Genomic DNA, 15,254 nt, shown 5'->3' on the forward strand with positions numbered 1-15,254 from the left:
ATCCAAGACCAGCTTCTCCTAACAGCTGAAGCTTCTATGGAGCCTGAAGAAGCTGGATGCTGGCTGTATGAAGGAGAGGCGAGGTCCTGCCCTGGAAGTTTGTGAAAGGAGGCAGCAGTCCCTGTTTCCCACTTTTCTGAGACTGAGATGAGGAACTTGAATTCAATGGATTGTTTTTAGGAAATGACTTTAAAAGCCTCACATCTAAGTTGGTGGAAAGAGAAAGACCTGAAGTTATGTTCTTTGATTCTCCCTCCCTTACGTGGGCTGCATCCTGGTGGTGTGCTTATCATGACACCAGATCCCAGAAAAGCTCCAGCACCCTGGCTTGACCCTCCCTGGATACAAGAGACCTCTATACGTGGCTGGCAGGCAGTTCTCCGTTCTGTTCCCAATCCTCTGTTTCTCAGACATAAACAATAAAGTAGCCCTCCCAGCTCCCTGAAAAAAAGGCCATTTGTCATTCATTTGTGAGTACCTGGCTTGAGACCTGACACACGGCAATACTCAGTAAATATTTGTTGAATGAATGATGAATATCCATCCATCTTAGGTAGACAAACAGCTGTCAAATTTCCCTGCTTATTTCCTAAAAGCCTGTGATAAGAACTGACTTAAACTGAGCACCTATTACATGCTTGGAACTATTCTAAGCACTTTCAAGCAATACTTCATTTCACTCTCAAAATAGCCCTATGAGGTCAAGGTTTGTTATCTTACCCCATTCTACTGATGAGGAAACTGAGAATCAAGATTACATAGTCAAAAAGTGGCAGAACAGTGATTAGAAGCCAGGCAGCCTGAGTATCTTGGGGAGCACTTTGAATGACTCTCTGGCTTCCATCCAAATATGCCCAGGCCATCAAGTCACTAGTGGACACTACTCAATACTCTCAAGTCCCCACCTTCCTGACCTCTGGTATGTTCCAGGGATCTACCTTCTGCCATCTCATCTACCTGCACAGAGACGCAGCATGAAGGAAAGGGGGTGGCAGCACAGAGAACCTAGCTAAAAAACTAAGGTCTCACGGACAATGGGAGGGAGAGGGGACCATGGTAACCTTTCCATCTATTTCTCTTTTTCATCCTGCAGAGAGCTGTCATCTCACATGCTCGCGAGGTTCTCCTTAGCAGCAAGATCTGCCTTCACTTGTCTCCCCTGTAAAGAAGCCTCTAGGGAAAAGGTAGCGGCTCAATTTCCACATTATTTAATAGCTCTCTGGCAACTCCTACCAAGTCTCAGTAGATTCATTAGTCAAATAAGGAGAATGAACTAACCCATTCAGATAAGCCTGGAGAAGGCATTACCCCAGCCAGCTATACAAGATCACAGGTATACAGGCTCATGTTTTTAACAGAAGTACAATCCTTCCCTTACTGAACAATACTTATGTGGCAATATCTCTTTATTATAGGTAAGTTGATTACTTAAAATAATGAAACAAGTCCAGTTCCCAATGCACCCATTAAGAATAACAAATCTGAAATGAGTGGTGAAAAAAAATTATCAGATCCAGTAGGCTTTTTAAAAAAAGTGTGGTCTCTGAATGGCTAGGAAAATGTCAGTTCCCTCCTAAGCAAGTGAAGTGTCTCTTTGTGCTGCTTCAATCAGCTTTTGCATATGGTTCCCCTTTTGTACCAGTTACAAGGCAGTGTCACCCTCAATGCAAAGCAAAGCCCTAAAGGGCCACCTCCTTGGTGGCTGTCCATGGCAGCAAGTCAGAGGACTGATGTCCCAGGGGTTGTTCACTGACAATGTCCATCTAAAGATTAAGCACTGTGTTAACTCGTAGGCCATTTCCTCGTATCCACCATTTCTCCCTTAGATTCCAAAGAAGCAGGATCTTTGGAGGCTAACCTTCTGGTTGCTTTCTGACAAATGAACCCCTAAATTCAACTTTTCCTCCTTCTTCCCACACCCAGTGACAGCCTTCCCTGTGTCTTTCCAGTTTGGATATTCTGGGCAATAATTCTAAACTGTGTCTAGATAAGAGATAAGATCAATTTTCATGTTTTTCCTTTCCCAAGGCATAGACAAAAATGAGATTGGCTATCCCAAAGTCAAGCTTTATTTAGCTGACAATATCTAATTCCAAAGATATTCCAAATCCATTGTAAAGAAATTCATTGCTCAGTGAGCTGTCAAATCCAGCAGGTTTACCCTATAAAGGAATCCTGATACATAACTATCTATCTACTGAGCTGAATCAGTGGATTTCTGCCCTGCCTGTGTATCACCATCACCTAGGAAACTTTAAAAACAAAATATCCCCATCTTCAGCCCCATCCACAGAGAATTTGTTCCAAGGTGGTGCTCCCATATCCATTAGTGAAGATTCCTGATTCTAATGTACAGCTGGGACTGAGAACTACTCTCTAGCCAATCCTAACTTTCTACGTGATGACCTAGCATGTCACTACACCTGCAAAGGACAGATCTCTCATATCTACAAATAGACTGTTATTTACCTGCTTTATTAAAAACTGGATATCCAAACCTTAGCACCGTCAGAAAATTTTAGAGACACTAATGAATTAGCCAATTTATGCATCAGAGTCTGCAGGGGCTCTCCTGGATTAGTGTAACTCTTCACATCCTTCGTCTATCATGTAGCAGCATCCTGATACGGGTCTTCAATTCTAATTCCCCCAGACCTAAGCCAGGAAGCATTCAGCATTGCTGTAACAAGTAGGGGGAAAATGCTGTCCTTGTCTTTCAGTAAATTGAAAATGCATCTTCTAAACATTTTCTTCCTGGGCAAGAGGGGGACATGGAGATAAACAAGTCAGGTAGGTTGGGGCCAAATGAAGAAAGACCTTGGAATGGATATTCATTTCATTCTAAGGGCAAAGAGATGACATTGGTGGGTTTTAATTGGGGTAGTGCATGACATGATCAAAAATGTTTATTTTCCAAAGACCATCAGGCTATAGAGTGGAGGCTAGAAAAGATGGGGACAAACACTTGTAGGTGGGGGGCAGATAGATGGTTATTGAAGCCACTTCAGCAAGAGATTCAAGTATCCTGAGCTAAGAAAGCTCCTGCCTAGAACAAGTTTTGGGGAGAAGATATTTAAAAAGTACAAGTGTCAGAATTTAGTGATGAGTGTGTATTTGGGGCTGAGAGACAGGAAAGAGAAGGCTCCAGCTTTCTGCTGGAGTGACTGCATGAATGGCAATGAGGGTCATCAGCTTGGGGAACACGGAGGAGAGGAGGAGGTGGTCTCTGAGTGAAACGTCTCTATTTGAAAGAGACATACCGCAACCGGTAACAAGGGTTCTGGAAATCATCAGGGGTGAGTTTTTTCAAAAAGACAGAGTATTTAACTGTTTCAGTGTTGCTAAGAAGTCCTTTAAAATAAAGATGATGAGGTCTGATGGTAGATCACAGCTCTTCTCTCACTCTGCTCCTCATTTTGATCATCTGACTCCAAATCTTAGATTTAATAAAATACCAAGTAAAGAACTTTTCCACAAGAGCTAATCTGATGCCCTGGCTCTGGTCCTGGCTAATACCCTCCCCTGAAACCAGCTGTCCTGATTTGATCATCACAGTCACACATTTGTGGAATCCCAACTATGTGGCAGTTCTGTTGGAAAGGTAGTCAACCCTATCGTCAAGAAGAGCTTTCCCCTCTTTAGCCAAAACACCACAGGCCAGCAAAACTTCACGCTGCCTTCCTTTTTATCTATATATTATATCTGGCAGGAAGGCCTTCAGGATGGCTGTTCCGTGGCTGAGCATTGCTACACTCCCTCATCTTACAGAGAAATCTATCAGAAATAACAGAAAACTGTGTGCAGCTTTTATTGACCATTTATTGGCCTTCGACTGTGAACAGGAACCAGCTATGGGTTAAGCCCCATTACCTCCATCTAGACTTTCAGTAATTGAATCCCATGCAAAACTTGCATTTTAATACCATCATAAGATTGGCAGGTCTCTAGTAGACCAAAAAGCAGTTCTTAGCTGTATGAAACAAGGTTGGCCACCTGTTCCCCATCACAAATGGCTGGAAGTTTGGGATAGCATGTTCCCCTACCACAATGAAGAGAAGCGTAGTGCCATCCTCCATACCGACTAACTGGTCATCCTCAATGGATAGGTATAGACAATCCATGCATATACTGGATTTTTTGCTGACCTACTATATGCCACCACTGTGCTAGGCTCTGGGGATGCAGTAATTAGCAATATAGTCACAGTGCATCCCTCAGTACACTGCCTGGATTGGCAGGAAGACAGACAAATCACCAGTCAATAAAAATAGAGTGTGAGAAGTACTTTTGCTAGGATCCAGGCAGGAGCTTCAGAAGAGCACCTCGGTGAATGCTGCCACCACCCGCCCAGGGGCTCCTCCCTAAGTCTGGGAGGCTTATTGTTCTCTCTCTCCTCCCATACTCCAACATCCTATCCACCACCAAATCCTGCCAATTCCAGCTCCTAAATATCTCTCAAAAACTGACTGTTTCCTAGATGCTACTGCTTCAGTTCAAACAATACTCCATAAGTATCAATTCTATCAGTTCTGACTTCTGATATGAGCTGGAGAGTTTGTACACTACTTTGCCAATTTAGTCTTCCCCTCACTCAACACAACAGCACTGAGCATATACTATATACAAGGTACAGGAAATGCAGGAGCAAAGAAGGCACCCATGGTCCCTGACCACATATGGATATCCCCACTGAATCAGTCAACTGAAATTTGAATTAGAAAGCTAATTTAAGTGAATTTGCATCCTGTGCTGCTCTGAACATACAGCTTTGAGCCCTCACCTACGCTGCACATGGCTTAAATTTGTCAGAACAGCTTAAGTTATTCTCTTCCACTCTTCTTTATGTTCCTGCCCAACTTGGATTTATGCTCTTTAACATCATTTTTTTTGCTAACTGACTTCAGCCTTTGAGGAGCCAAAGAATTAATGTCTAAATATGAAGGGCAAAATTCTGGTTGGCCTGGTTCGTGACGTGGCTTGTGACTTTTCTGAAGAGAAATGTGACACATGATAGAAATAGGGTGCTGCCTAAATTCAAGACTCACACCAATCACTGAGAAGAAATAAGATAAGTCACCAGATAAAGGATGGCAAACACCTGGCTTGTTTACAGCCACTCCTGTCCCCATGTCAGACATAACTAAGTGATCACAGATGTCTTTTCCTTCTGAGGCCAGAACCTAAAGACTTTAGATTCTTTCTTAACCTAACACTCCAGCAGCTACAGTCAATCAATCAGGCTTGGGACCTGAGAGAAAATTTGTCATCTCTGCAAAAGAACCAGTGATCAGAGAATAGGAAACTTCATGAAACAGAAACAAAGACTAAAGCAGAGCTGTACTAGAAAAAGAGAGAAGCCGGGATGGAAGCCACAGCTTTATGATCTTTAACATCTGCAATCTCAGGAGGGTCTCCTCTCCCAGACTCCAAACAGTCACCAAAGAATGAATCTTCTTGTCCTCCTTGAGAAACAGGTTCACCCTTGACCAAGCTCTCTGTCCAGTGGAGTGGGGTTCTTTACTGGCCAGCCTGGGGTAAAGAAGCATGGTTCTTGATTAAAAACTCCCCAGAATCCCCATGGAATAGGAGAGCATCACTGCCCAATAGAAAGAGGCATCGGCAGAACAGATATTCGGCACCCACTCCAGAGGCGCAAAAAGAGTAAAGAAGTCGGGAGAGGGAAGAGCCATCACCTGACTGGCGGCCTCAGAAAAGGCTTCATGGAGATCAGGGTGGAGGGAAAGAGGCTGCCTCCCACCTCAGCGATGACGCGGAGTGTAAGAGGTTGACTCTGACTAAGTGATGGACACGGAAAGACTGAACCGTCATCGATTCCCCACATTCCCAGACTCTGTCCTGTCCATCTACAATCTAATCAGTCACCTAGGACTGAACCAGCTGCAGTAATCACAATGAGCGATTTTACCGAAGATCATACTCAGGTCATTTGTATGATTAAGGAATTAGCAATTGCTTTCTCTGATCTCAAAGATTATTCAAAACACAAAATATTCTCAGAATGAAATTGGAATAAAAGTGGCATGCTTTCAGGTATAAATTAAAGTTCAGCTGAATATTGCCCATATTAATGCAATGTAGAGATTTACAGTAATGGGTCATTCCCTCTAGGACTCAGTACCTTCTTTACGTATCTCTCTCTCTCTCTCTCTCTCTCTCACACACACACACACACACACACACACTCTCTCTCTCTCTCTCTCTCTCTCTCTCTCTCTCTCTCTCTCTCTTTGCCCCTTGAACTGGAACAGTGATCTGTTCCCAGTGATTAAATTAGTATAAGTAATAAGATATCATAGATTTGATTGATTTCCCTGGCAATGGTTATTAACCAGCCCAATTCAGAGCCAAGCACGACCATTATTCTAAACATTGATTTCTGAACAGGCATGCAGGGGAAGGAAATTCTCAGCTACAGAGATATTCCATAAGGAATTATCAGATAGGATGATATATAGTGATGATTCTCAGACATGGCAATGAACCTCCTGGAATCCTCAAACACCCTGATTTACAAATGTCAGAATCCATGGGGAGACAGAGCAATACTGTGAATACACTTCAGCAATATTCTTAGGGAATACTTCTTAGATGCACTATAACACATAAGAGCTGAGAACTGTATTGTAAGCTAATCATTGTGTTTAAGCCCACAAATATATACTTAGTGACGTCTCTAAACTATATTTGCTGGAGGCTCAGGAGACAAGAAGGAAACATGGCCTCTGCCTTAAGGAGCTCACAGTCACATGCTGTGTTTCTGGAGGGAGCTTAGAGATGCCTTCCACCCAGAAAGGATGAATACTTGGGATGTGGCTACTGGATCAGAAGGTCCTCCTTTGCAGATTGGTTTCCATCCTTCAACAAAGAGTCATGCATCAGATAAAATACTTTCACAGAAATGTGGGGCATCTCTTTGACAACATACAGGGTACACAGAGCTGTACATCATAGCATGCATCTCTCTGAGCTCCAGAGAAAAATAAACCTGTTAAATAAATGGAAACTCTCTCCATTCTCCAAACTCTTCTGGCTTCTTCTGTCCACTGAGCAAGAGGGAAGGGAAGTGGGAGATGCTTCAGTGTGGCTCCCTTCAAGGACAGCCATACCAGACTCGACGGCCAGAGGGATGCTGGATACTTCCATCCAAATCCATATATTGAAATGCGTTTGAGTTTTATAGGTATTTTTACCTCCTGTGTTAAGGACAACAAGCTCATACAAAGTAGTATTTGTGACAACAGGCTGTGGAATCAGACTTTCTGGGCTTGAATCCTAGCTTTAACACTTTCTAGAGCATCTTAATTAGACCTATCTCCGTTGTCCCATTAACCCCATATGGGGTTCCTGATAGCAATTCCCTCGTATGTTTGTTGTAACAGTGAGTACAATCATATAAAGTGCTGACCCAAGTGTCTGGCAACAGTGATGCTCAAACACTCATGTAATAATTGGTCTTGACTATTTATCTTACAGGAATAAAAGATATGAGATGGCCTGTATCCTTACAAGGTCACAAATGAACCACGGCTTCCTTCCTTCCATCCTCTTCTGTTCCTTCTGTCTCCAGAGGCACAACCAGAACCAGTAAGAGAACGTGCATGGAAACCATGCGTGTCAGTGTCCAGAGCACCTTCTAACCATCAGAGCAACGCCACATTACAATGGCTACACTGGGAGGCCCTTTGTTCCCTGTCACTGAAGTGTTACAGCAAAGGATGAGCACTTACTTTGATTTCAGGGATTTCTGTCCTGTGTTTAAGAGCGACTTAAACTGACTCATGACACCGGGGTCTCTCCTAATTTATTTGGCTATGATTCAGTGACGCAAGATATAAATGCTTTGCTCTGGCCACTGTGGAATAAATGCCAAAGGAAGGAAAGAGATAGAAGCGAACCTATAGGAGGGCTGTTTGCTTTACCTCTTACCCCCAGCACCCAGGGGCACCAGAGAACTGGTGAAGAGGAAGCATCCAGTGACTCTGAATTAATCCAAAAATAAAGAGAGTGCAAATAGAATTAGTAAATATTGATGTTTCAGGTTTTCCAGAATGCAAAGATCTTGAGTTTCCTGAAAATAAAAATCCACGGACATCTTCTCTGGACCTGTTTCTTTGACTGTTCATAGGAGCCACACACAGTCCCCACCTCCAGTCCCTGCTTTAGAATCGTAAATGAGATGATTACAGTTTTAAAAGTGTGTGTGTGCGTAGGTTGGTGTGCCTATGGGACTTTTCCAAGTCCTGTATATGTCTGAATGCCATTGATTTTTTTGCCTAATTGTTATTCACTATGCTAATTTCCCCCACAAATCTCCCATTCTATTGATCAAAAAGTAATAAACTCTCCAACAAACAAAACAAGCATTATTGCAATGTTGGGAAAACATCAGTTAATATCAATACCATATTTACAATTATCTTTAACCCAAATTTTACCCATGATGCATTGCACACACAGCTTCAGAGACAGGCTAAAGGAGCACGTGAAAAATCCTACTTGCTTTTTCCTGACAGAGCACGGGGAAGCAAACACAGCCTGGATCACCTGAAGATGCCCAGTGAGGAGCTGATGATTAGAATAATGTCATCATCCCGATGGAGAGATCTATCACCTGCTCTGCTTGTCCTCTTCCTGTGTCTCTCTTCAGTTTAAGGCATTTTGTTAATCATTGTGGAAGGTACAAAGGTGAGTGAAGCACCTTTTACCGTGCTCACAAAATGTTACCTTGAAAATTTAAAAAGAAACGTCATTATTTAGGAGGGCTTTATGGCATTGTTGACTTGGCGTACTCATCGCAAGTCACCAGGCCACCACTGTGGGTGTCAGGGTTCTGTCTGCTCAGTATTGCCCCACTCTGGGAGGCCTCCCCTTCTGGAGAACTGCTACGCCCCATACTCCAACTGCAGGATGGGTTGGAGATCACAGGAAAGCTGCCAATCGTAGTCCTTCACCTTTATGGCCGTATTTCTTTGGTGGGCACCTAACCCAAGCCTACCCCCATCAGCACCATTCTTGAGATTTTTCCAGCTAAAACTGGGAATAAGGAAGATATAAGTTGGGAGGGATGAGTTCTACCAACTGTGATTCCAGCCGTGGAGGAAACCCATCTGAGAGGATAAATCTGACCGGCTGAAAGAAGCATAGAAGAGGTAAAGAAATGGGGTCCTGGTGACATTCAAGACCACTCATTCCACCTGGCCCTCAGCCTAGCTGAAGATTAGCTCACATGGGCTGATAAATCTTACGATACTTCAAGCTGGGTTTCTGTCACTTAGAACCAAGTCTAATACAAGTATACCATGAGATAAGGGAAATCAAGGCAGATAGCCAACAGGATTCAGAAAGAAGGCCCAGTCCAGAAAAGCTATTTCTGAGACATGGGCATCAGAGGTTAGGAAGAAGGGACACGTAGATTTGATCTCGGACCCCACACACAACAGATCACCTTGGTGCTGTTTAAATTGCAACTTCTTTTTTCAGATGAGGATTGGGCGTGAAAAAGGAGATCAGAAACTTGGGAGCTGGGCTGAGTCTGACTCTAGTATGGATTTTTCCCTATCATCCACCACTCGCGCGGTTAAAGAAAAAGTCGTCAACGCTACTCTTGAAGTTCTAGGTAAATGACGTAGTAAAAGGGAACATTTGTTGATTGTTCTGTTTGCTTTAAATGAAACAGTCACAGAGAATTTTCCCAAAGTTCTCCCCCTATCTCCTAGGGAGCATTTATGAGGGTCTCTGGGTTTAGTTTTGGTTATACAGTGGCCAGACTAAGTCCCCCAAATCTGAGTCAATGTGTCTTCTACAGGAAGCTACACTGGCCCTGTGGAGTTAGAGCAAAAATAGACTTTGGAGACCCACATTTGGGTTTAAAGTTCTCAAACATTCTGTATGTGCAACCTTGGGAAAGTTATGAAACCTTCCTGAGCCTCAATTTCATGGGAAGGATGTCATGCCTGTGAGCCAGAAATTCCCTAATATCCAGGATAATGATGCTGGCTCTGTTCACCACAAAGACAAACCATTACCCTGAATAAGTATCTATCCCTGTGAGGATGAACCCTTGTCCTAGAAAGGATGGAAGAGGCTCAAGATAGTTGCCAGCTCTGGATGGGGTAGCATGTGATATGACCAGCAGATCACACTGGCCTGGGGACACTCTTGTACCAAGTGGTCTGTCAGACAACATGAAGAATAATGCCATAATAAGGGCTTGGTGCTCATCTCTGTTGCTGGCAGTTTGGGCATTCAGATGTGGCAGAAGCTAAATAAGCCACAGTAAATGGGAACCCATACCATTAAGCCCATTTGTAGACTTCATCTCGCTGCCACCATGATCCCTCATTCACATGTGTGTCAATTCTGGGATGGCCAATGCTGAAGCCTGGCTAATAACAACTGGCCAAGTCATTTGCCTAGTTGGTTGCCCAAAGTTCATTCCATGGTGAATGTTTTGACAAATATGAACATCAGCATGTGATACAAAATCTTCAACTTCATGCCCACGGCCTTGTGTCTATCCACATACCTCTATCCCAGACATCCTAGTCTCTGATTTTTCTGGTGAGCTTTATATTTGTCCCATATGTGACTTTTTGATTTTCGTGCATTTAATTTTATCATCATGAAGTGGGGATGGCCATTATTAGCTTGACATCAAAGCCAAAAATTCCAAAGGAAAGATTAGTAAATTTGTTCATAGAAAATTAAAACTTCATGTAAACAAAATCACCATAGTCAAAAATAAAATATTAAGTCAAGCTTAAGAAAATATTTACAAGATATATGACAGGAAAATTATTAATAATCTTAATCAATAAAGAGATCATACAAATGCATTTTTAAGTGAACACTACAATAGAAAACATGGGAAAGAGCCTGAACAGGCAGTTCACAAATGATATATACAAAGGCAATACACAGAGGAAAAGGATGCTCAAGCTCAACAATAGTCAAATAAATGCAAGTTAAAATGTCAACATACCTTTTTGCATCCATCAAATTATATAAGAGTAAAAAGATCAATATTAGCCACTGGTGTTGAGGATGCAGGGATATGTGTACTCTTCAGCCATTGTGGAAATACGATTTCAAACAATCTTTCTGAAGGACAATTTACCAATAGGATGAATCTGAACTAAATATTCACATACCTAATTCCAGCCATTAACCTTCTAGGACCTCATTCTAGGGAAGTGATCAGACAATTGTGTAAAGATATACATACATGGATATTCATATGAGGGTTGCCTATAACAGCAAAATTGGAAAAATCCTGAGGTTTACCTATAACACACAAATAAATTATTGCATTCAAAATGTATTATACAGCTTTTAAAACAAAGCAAACACATGCATATGTCAACATGGAGATGTAGTAATACTATACCATGAGGTGATAGAGGCAGGTTCCAAAACTCTGTATGTATGAGTATATGTGTACATGCACACACAGGAAAAATCTGAACAGCTATAGCCCAAAATATAAATAATACTTACTGTTGTTAAATGCGATCTTTTTCCATACCCATCTTTTATATTTTTTTTACAATTATGTCTCATTTTTTAAGTTTTTTTTCATTTTATTATGGCAAGAATACTTAACATGAGTTCTAGCCTCAACAAAGTTTTAAGCGTACATTATTGTTGACCATAGGTACAATATTGTACAGTAGATCTCTAGGGTTTATTCATCTTATATAATCAAAACTTTACATCCATTGATTAGTAACTCCCCATCTCCCCCTTCCCTCCAGCCCCTGGAAACCACCAATCCACTCCATAATTCTGTGAATTTGACTATTTTATATGCCTCACAACCTCATATTAATGAAATCCTGCAGTGTTTGTCCTTCTGTGACTGGCTTATTTCATTCAGCATAATATTCTTAAGGCTTATTTATATTGCTTTATATTGCATAACTTTCTTCTTTTTTAAAACTGAATAGTATTTCATTATATATGTACATATCACCTTTTCTGTACTCATTCATGTGTCACTGGACATTAAGCTGTTCCCCATCTTGACCGCTGTGAGCAGTACTGCAACGAGTATCAATATCTCTCTGAGATCCTAGTTCCAATTCTCTTGGAAAGACACCCTGAAGTCGGATTGCTGGATCATATGGTAGCTTTGTTTTTAATTTTTGAGAAACCTCCATACTGTTTTCCACAGTAACTGCACCATTTTACATTCCTACCAACAGTGTACAAAGGTTTCAATTTGTCCACATCCTTGCCAGCACTTGTCTTTTGCCTGTTAATGGCCATTCTGACAGGAGTGAGGTGATATCTCATTGTGGCTTTGATTTGCATTTCGCTGATGCTGATAAGTAATATCAAGCACTTTTTTCATATACCTGTTGGCCATTTGTATGTCTTCTTTGGAGAAATGTCTATTCAAATTACTAGCTTAGTACAGACAACAAAAACAAAAACAACAAAACAAGTGGTACTACATCAAACTAAAACTCTGCACAGCAAAGGAAACCATCTACAGAGTGAAAAGGCAACTAATGGAAGGGGAGAGAACATTCGCAAACCCTATACTTGATAAGGGATTAATCTTTTAGATATAAAAGGAATGCCAGGATTTATGGCATATATTTACAATGAGCAAAAAAATCAATAAAGATACTTTCATCTTTAATAGAGGACAAAATTAAGAAAGAGAATTTGAGATTAATGAAGTCAGAGGGAAAAGAAAGCAAGAATGAAATGGCAAAGAAAAGACCATCTCTGCGGGGAGGGTGAAAAGAGGAGCGCAGGGAGCGGAGGTCTTGAAGATGATTATTTAAACTTCAACATTCCTGCAAGAGAAATTCCACCTACCGAAGGATATATCCCTAAATTCCCATCCCCATCAAGCTCCCCAAACAAATCATATGTGGAAAAATACCCAGTGGTCACACACCTTGAAAGAAACACATCTAGAGCTGGTGCACACACATCACACCCACAAATCCCTGTCCTCCGACTGCTCCTCCTTAGGAACAAGAGCTGATCCCCTATTGACACAGCAATTTCGTGTGCACAAATCATTTCCTTTGCAGCAACTTTGCCAAACTAGTCCAAACTCAAAACAGAGATCTGTGAAAACTCCCAAAGCATTAAATACAGAGAAAAAGATCTGTTTAATGTATGATCTTTTGAATATATAGAGAGAGATAGAGACACACTCTTTAATCACATCTATTCCTTTATGTCGCTTCATGCACGGCTCTTTGTGGCAGAGGCATTTTTCAAAAACACAGACCATCTTTTGTTTAATTAATAATCTCCCCAGACATTAATCACCCCAGCGGCACCCTCTCTAAGCAGCCCGGTGGCAATGACCTACTTTAAGAGCCTTTCATGTATAGCTTGGGTTTACTACATATTTTGAAAATTACTGCTCAATAGCTATTTTGGGAGATCAGCATTTTCCTTAGTAAGTTTAACAATGAGCACCCACTTCCCCACCCGGGAAGGAAGAATCACAGAGGAATAGAACTGATGCAAGAGATAACGAAGAGAGACTACTATTTCCCTAGGAAATTAATATTAATAACAAGTCTAACATCTGTTGAGCATTTACATGAGCTGACTCGTTGAATGCTCACAACCATCTTATATATTAGACACTGTTGTTGCCCCCTTTAACTGATGGGGAAACTGAGACACACAAAGACTAAATAACCTCCCCCAGATCACACAGTGTGCAAGTGACAAAGTCGGAATTCAAACTCAGGCAGTCTGGCCTCAGAGCCCATGCTCACCATTTTGCCACGCACAACCCTCTGACAGGCATAAAACCGATAGTAATTTACAGCCAGTTATATGCCAGGGCATCCAATAAGCACCACGTTTAGTTCTCAGAGAGACACTGATCTGGCATTCTCTATTTCCAGATAAGTGCACTAAAGCTCAGAGAACTTGACGAGATGTCTTTTTTTTTTTTTTTTTTTTTTAGTGTGGCAAGAACACTTAACATGAGATCTGACCTCTTAACAAATTTTTAAGTGTACATTACAGTTAACTACAAGCGGGGTTGTGCAGATCTCTAGAACTCATTCGTCTTGCAGAACTGAAGCTTTATACCTGATGAACAGCAGCTGCCCATTGTCTCTTCTCCCCAGCCCTGGGCAACCACCCGTCCACTTTCTGTTTCTATGTGTGTGACTCTTTTCAATGCCTCTTGTAGGTGGGATCATACGGTATTTGTCTTTCTGTCTGGCTGATTTCACTTAGCATCATGTCTCCAGGTTCATCCACGTTGTCCGGTATGGCAGGAGTTCCTTCCTTTTACGGCTGAATTATATTCCATTGTATGTACAGACCACATTCTCTCAGAGGCACAAGAGCTGAAAATCAGGGCAGGTACGGAACAAGAAGGAGAGGCTGGGAGGGAGAGTGTGCGCAAGGCCAGGAGTACGTGAAATCGTGCGTATCTGCAGTGACCGGGTCTAAGCGGTCTCTCCGGAAGGAAAGGAATCAGTGAGGACTGAAAAGGAGTTACTGAGGGAAGAAGGTGTTGACATCACATTTACCTTCTCTTTATTGACCCTGGTCTTGGCCCTGATCCAGGTTATAAACTAAGGAGTCTGTGGCTTCATCCATCCTATTAATTAAATAAAGCCTTTATCTTCTTTTGGAATGACACCATTTCCTGGATGGGGCACTAAATCCCTGTAAGTAACCTCTCTGGGGGAAGAAAGGGTCCTATCCCTATAGAACAAATTTTCACCACATCCTATATGTCCCTATGGCACACAACTACCTCTGTCTCAGTCCAGAACTACAAGCATCTACAGGATTGAACACGGTGGGAAGAAAAAAAAAAAAAAAAACAGACCCAAACCTAACTTCTTCTTTTCTACAGAACTAACTTGAAATACTGGCTTGAGTTTGAGAAGACTAAAATAAGTGTGATGAGTGTTATTTGAAAAATCTAAGATGTCACTGTGCATTGCATTTGTTGGTCCTAAATCCATTTCCTATTAGGTTATTATTAATTAGCAATTGTTTAGCAAAAGCCACACTAAATATATAAAAGAATATTCCTGCCCAGGATAGGCCACAAGTAGGATTTCTCTAAACAGCTCACCACCCACATTTAACCCCCAGAGGAATTACACATACTCTGAAGAAGTGTTCTGACAATAAATTTTCAGGAAAACAACTCAAATAAAAAGAATCACTTTCCACCAGTGGGACTTTGCATGCACTCACCATATGGGACAGGCAGAGTCTTGAGC

At 41.7% G+C, this 15,254-nt stretch overlaps 1 long non-coding RNA gene across 1 annotated transcript; it reads left to right on the forward strand.

Moving 5' to 3' along the window:
* Positions 1-7,508: 7,508 nt before the first annotated feature.
* LOC140849752 (uncharacterized) lies at positions 7,509-9,630 on the forward strand. The gene is made up of 3 exons (XR_012131936.1): positions 7,509-7,605; positions 8,535-8,706; positions 9,502-9,630. It is a non-coding gene; the product is annotated as an uncharacterized lncRNA (long non-coding RNA).
* Positions 9,631-15,254: the final 5,624 nt, after the last annotated feature.

The sequence above is a fragment of the Manis javanica genome, chromosome 5 (genome assembly GCF_040802235.1).
Source record: "Manis javanica isolate MJ-LG chromosome 5, MJ_LKY, whole genome shotgun sequence".
Taxonomy (NCBI): Eukaryota; Metazoa; Chordata; class Mammalia; order Pholidota; family Manidae; genus Manis; species Manis javanica.